Here is a 5,882-nt window from a genome sequence, read left to right as displayed (position 1 = left end):
CTGAGTTTTCATGCCCTGTTTTGTTGCTGGTAGCCTCACTCAGGACGCTGACTTGAGTGTGCCTAGTTATGCTATTAACACTAAAGTTAACAAACCAGTTTGCACCTGTAACTTCAACGCAACTCCCAAAGATTTTGTGGTAAAGGGCAAGCCCCCCCGACCACCCCTGCACTTGGCCACTCAAGGTTCTTTTTCAGAGGTAGCCACCACAGGTTCTTATCTGTTCTCTGTCATTAGCTCTACACACACAAGCGTGCCACTGTGCTGTCCCTTTAATGCTGCCCTAGGACACGTGCCACTTTGTGGTTTTTTGTTTGTTGTTTGTTTGTTTGTTTTGTTTTTGTAATTGCACATTCCCTGAAAATGGGCTCAGATAGCCATCAATCATTTTTTCTTTTTGATAACCAAATTGCAGGCCATGCCACTTGTGTTTATGAAGATATTCTGGAGTGCTGCAGACCTCCCAGGAGATGGACATGCTAGGTGCTGCTGATGTCAAAGAGAGAAGTGGGATGATGGACGGAAGGCAGTGCAAGGCAGGGTTCAGCTGATATGACCCTTTGCAAGTCATTTCCTCCAGGTCTGATGTGACCATGGGCCATCATGGATCAGGCTGTGGTGGCTGCATAATCCTGGGCCTCACCATCATGACTATGAAATGGGCAGAGAGCTCAGTAGTAGCTGAGTCACTGCAGTGGAACTCTTAGTAGTCTGGAGCAAAAGGAGAGTAAAATCGTTACAGGAATTCTACCTGGAATTCTAGCTACCTGATACCTCCTGGCCCCAGCTGCATAGTGGTCGTAGGAGCAGTTAGTGCTCAGAGGACATGGAAGGTCAATGATAAAGGGACTCCACACATGTGGCTTCTGTGAGTCACTGGAGTTAGGGCTTTTCAGCGATACACTTGTTCTGGGGTTACCTGCATTCCTGTAAGTAACCACCCACCATGGGTCCCAAGGAAGCCCCCAAAGTCACTGGCCCACCAAGCTGGATTAGGGTGGAATTAGTTTTTTTTCTGTCATCAGTTACCTATCTGGGGTGAATAGGTATTTGTTTACATCTCCCAAGGAACATCCACACAGTGCTATCTGACATTTAAAATGGCTCTGTCCCTCAGACAAGTATGTGGGAATTCCCTGAGTGGATATGAATAGTTTGAATGTAATTCTTTACAAGAAGACTCCTTTCTCCCAGGAAACAAATAACATTTTTACCAAGAAAAACATTAGTGTGGGAACTGAGGACTGCTAGCTAATATATCTGGGGTTAGTGTGCTTTCTATAAGCAAGCTTGCTGCTAAAATTCACAAAGAAAAGGGTGTGTTCTGAAAAAGCTGGTACTCAGATCAGTGGAAAGGTTGTAAATCAACACCACTTCCTGTCGCGGAGGAAGTAGGATGGCCGGGTGAGTTCCTGGAAGTTTTATTTGGCCAGTTGGTAGCCATAGGGGAGACTTGATACACAAAGGATGCATTGCTCCCCTGCTCAGGATGGTGACATGGGATGGCTCAGATGATAGTGCTTTTGTGGAATGGGATGTGGAAGATTGGTGACTAAGGAGATAAAAGGAATTAACCAACGGCATAAACCAACAAAGAGAGAGTTTCATAAAATACATACTCAGAAGGAAAGCAGTATGAAGATTCTCAGCACGTGGTCTGTGCATCAGAGAAAGGCAGAAATACCATTTTATAGTAACCCAGGGAGAAGCTGTTCGGCCTTATCCTTATGTGCATGCTATGTGGACTCTTAACCTCAGTGGACAGGCAGACATTTTGGTATTTTCCTGAGTGGTAAATTTTACAGGGTAATTGTAAAAACTGGCCATTGTCTGAGGCACAGTGGGAGTGGCTATAGATGACTAAGTATGACATTCTGGGCTAGGCTCCACAAGACTCGGGCCTTATGATTAAAGAATACACGTTTGTTTTTATTTTGGGTCTTTTAGGGTTACATTTCCCTGTGACAGACTGCAAGGTCTTGACAAAGATGAGAAATTTTTTTTTCCAGAGCTGCTTCAGAGTTTGGTAGGGACCTGCGGAGGGTGGTTGGCATTACTCATCTGCCAAGGGCTATAGCACCGTAAGGTGTAGAAGGTAAGGTATAGAAGGTAAGGTATAGAAGGCTTGAGGGACATTTTGGAGGGGGGGTGGTGGCTGCTTCAAGAGGTTGAAGCTCAGATGTGACATTGTTTAAAAGGTCTTTGGTGATGGCAGAAAGGTGTTAGTTCTTTTGGTAATGGCTGCTATCCTTCAGACAATACCAGCTTGAGCGCAATAGTCTATAATGGCCTGCCAATTGTACCAGAAGGTTAAGAAAATAAGAGCTGAAAACACAAATCAGATTAAAAATATATATTAAAAACAAATCAAGCAAGGGACTGTGGAAGTCAGGAGGGGATAGTTCATCCAGAGAAATTATTTAAGAGTTAGCCCAGCTGAAAAGTCTGGTTAATCCACAAAAAAATAAAAATAAATAAATTAGTTATTGAAGAGGCAGCGCTGGAAAACAGAGAATAAGAAATTCTAGAGATAAAAGGAGCCAACGCCTCTAATGTGTTCAAACAGCAACTAGAAACACTGGCAGTGAACAACAGACCTAGTGTGAAGGGGAAGTTCTACCCAACAAGGAAGACAGCAGGAAGCCAAGACCCCGCTGTACCCCAAGACTTCCCCTGGACTCATCAGGTGGCAGGGGAGGGGGAGAGCAGCATTTCCCACTGAATGTCTTGCCCCTTTGCAGGAAGTGCACCATTAAAAATTGAACCAGCAGGGTCTCTGTGGCCTCTCTGATCCACAGGATAAGTGGCCTCATGCTGGAGGTATGAGGTTCTTTTAGGGGAGTCTTGTTACCCTCAGGGTCCTGGCTGGTTGAGAAGGGCAATGCTACAATGACAACCGCTCCCACCTTTTGGCTCTTCTTACCCTTTAGGCCTTAAATTTTGATGGATGACTAGGCAAACGAGTAGTGTGATCAGTGTTGAGGAAGTAATGGAGTTTAGTTCTAACTTCTCTGTAACCTTTGGACAGAGCTTAGAAAAAGAATAGGCAGATTCTTAAGTAAAACTCAGTTATTCAAGTAAGAAAAAGTCCAAAAATGTATCTTAAATGTAACTACTTTTGCTAAACAGAAAATTGTGTGTCATATGTACGCCAGTGCATATGTGCATGCACGTGTACATTTGTGTGTATATGTGCATGTGTGTATTGGATGTATATAGGTCAGTGTTTGTATGTGTGTTATATGTATATTTGTATGTGTGTGTTGTACGAATATGTGCAGGTGAGTGCAGATGTGTGTGTAGTGTGTGCACATGTGTATAGTTACATATGTGGAGGCCAGAGGATGCCCTTCACTGTTATTCTCTGCCTCACTCTCCTGGGACAGGGTCTGTCAGCTAACCTGAAGTTCAGTGTTTCAGCCATTCAGCGTTCACAGGATGGCCAGGGAACTCCTAGGACTCTCTTGCCTCCACTCCCCAAAGGTGGAGTTACAGACACCCAAGGCCCTGGCTGGCCTTTAAACCAGAGCTGAGAATTTGAAGTTGGGTCTGAACCCTTGCATAGTGAGTAATCTCAAGCCATCTCCCTCGTCCCACGTGTCTTGTTTCAAAAGACAGGTTTTTTTTTTTTTCAGTGTTCTAAGAACAGTTTAGTAGCCAAAGGGAATTTTATTGTCTTAAACACAGGACTAGGTTTGATTTCACATCAGTGTTTTGAACTTTTTCCTTAGGGGTTTCAATAGCATTTGGTTACAAATGCTATTTATCATAAATGTGCTATCTTTGAGGTTCATCTTCTGTAACTCTTTTATCTTGTGTGGATCTTCTGTGATTGCTTAAGCTTTCTGGTTTTAGTCTCACTATGTAGCTTTAGGCGGCCTAGAACTTGCAATGTAGACCAGGCTGGTCTTAAACTCACAAAGATCCATATGCCTCTGTCTCCTGTGTGCTGCCATCAAAGGCATGTGCCACCATGCCTACCCTTGATCTAGTCATTTTATCTTAGGATGAAGTCTTATTTTTACCATGTAAAGTCCTTTTTATATCTAAAAGTTCACACTTTCACTGTCTGTCACTTCCATTCCCGCTTCCTTTTTCCTCACTAACATAAAGCACAAGCAATATAACAAGTCTGTCATGTTAACAAAGTGAAATCTAGATTGTTCAGTGTGATCTCAAACCAATGGAGCGGAGGAAGATTGCCCACGTGCACCTTGCTAAGCTCTGGAGAGTTTTGTCTGATGTGGACATTACGCAGATATGTCAGGAGACTTTTTAAAAAGCCCCTTTTTTCCCCTGTATTTTCCCCTTGGTCTCAGATGAGTGTGAAAGTTACAGAACACTACATTTCAGCAAGGTAACAAAACCTCTAAGCAAAAAACGTTGAACTTGTGAAATTATCTTTGCAAGAAAAGGCAGGAGGGAAAGATAATACACAGAGAGGCAAAAATCTTCATGTTGACCTTGTAACTACAGTTTTGGATACAAAAGGCATCTATTTCCTTGAATAACTGTGGAGATAGTGAATTTTTTTTTTTTTTCTGGAGGAGGCTGGAGACTTGCTGTTGAATGCAGCAGAGGCAGGCCAGACTCAGAGAGAATTTTGTATTTTCTTTTTATCAGAGTGCTAGCCAAGAGTAACCCACGGCCTAGGAGCCTGTGGATCTCAACACTTCCAGATTGTTAGTTCTGCTGTCCCTGGTCCTGGGAACCAGGCTGTCACTAAATGTGAAGGTCCTCTAATGTCGCCCTTAGACTTAGCATCTGTTAAATTGTCTGCTTTCTTCTTTGAGGATTCTTTAGTGAGAAGGAAGGAACAGCTGGCAGAGGGAAGAATGGATTTTTGAAAGGGCTCTCTTTACAGTTCCCACAGGGGAGTACAGAGAGTGAGATCTTAATTTCCCTAGGAACTTGGAGGGTGTCTCCCATGAGCAATCTCTCCCTCTCCCTCTCCCTCTCCCCCTCTCCTTCCCCTTCCTCTCCCCCTCCCCTCCCCCTACCTCTCCCCCTCCCTCTCCTCCTCCCTCTCCTCCTCCCTCTCCCCCCTCTCTCTGTGTGTCCTGAAAGTGAGACTTTGGAGCTATCTATGATGCTAGGTCCAGAGTGACTAACTGGTTAGGTAGGACAGAAGTCTCGAGAAGATTCACAATCCAGAACTTGGCCATGGGTTGTTTTTGAGGGGAACAGGGATTTACTTTCTTGGAGAAAGGAAAGTCTAGCCACCTATAAGTCTCTGAAATTGGAGAGTCTGGCCAGGGGTGCATGGGGGTCAGAGGCAGGTGTGCAAATGCTCACCCCATGTGCTCTGCTCCCTCTTGCTCCAAGGAGACAAAAGAGTGAGGGGCAAGAAACTTGAGGGTATTCATAGCACATGTAGATCCAGCCCAGACAATCTGTTGTAATGCATGAGCAAATTTGTTCCAGAAGGAACAAAGTAGCCCCTTATTCTCAACGAGGATAAGAGTGCCTTCAGCTACCATGAAAGAGTTGCCTTGGGCAGGGATTCACAGTTGCAAACAGCAAGTAAACTTTCCCAGGGCCAAAAGAACTTGGCTTGTATCCAGATGGGCATCAGAAAGTAGGAGTCAGTCACAGTCCAGTGGCCTTCATACCATGGCAGGGTATTGTCTAAGCCAGAGACCCTCAGCTGTCTCTGAATATCTCAGCTAACTACCACAAGCATCAGAGTAAATAGTCAAGAGAGATGAGTTAAAAGTGTTCCCTTGTATGGGCCATTACAACAGCACGTAAATGGCATATGGAGATGGCCAGTGACACTGTTGCTAAGCTCGAGGTTCACAGCTCGTGCTTCAACTCAGGTCCAGCCACTCATTCTCAAGAGGCTAATAATGAGAGACAAACCAACAGCGGAAATCAGAAAA

The sequence above is a fragment of the Arvicanthis niloticus genome, chromosome 13, assembly GCF_011762505.2.
Source record: "Arvicanthis niloticus isolate mArvNil1 chromosome 13, mArvNil1.pat.X, whole genome shotgun sequence".
Taxonomy (NCBI): domain Eukaryota; kingdom Metazoa; phylum Chordata; class Mammalia; order Rodentia; family Muridae; genus Arvicanthis; species Arvicanthis niloticus.
Note: the sequence above shows the minus strand (reverse complement) of the source record.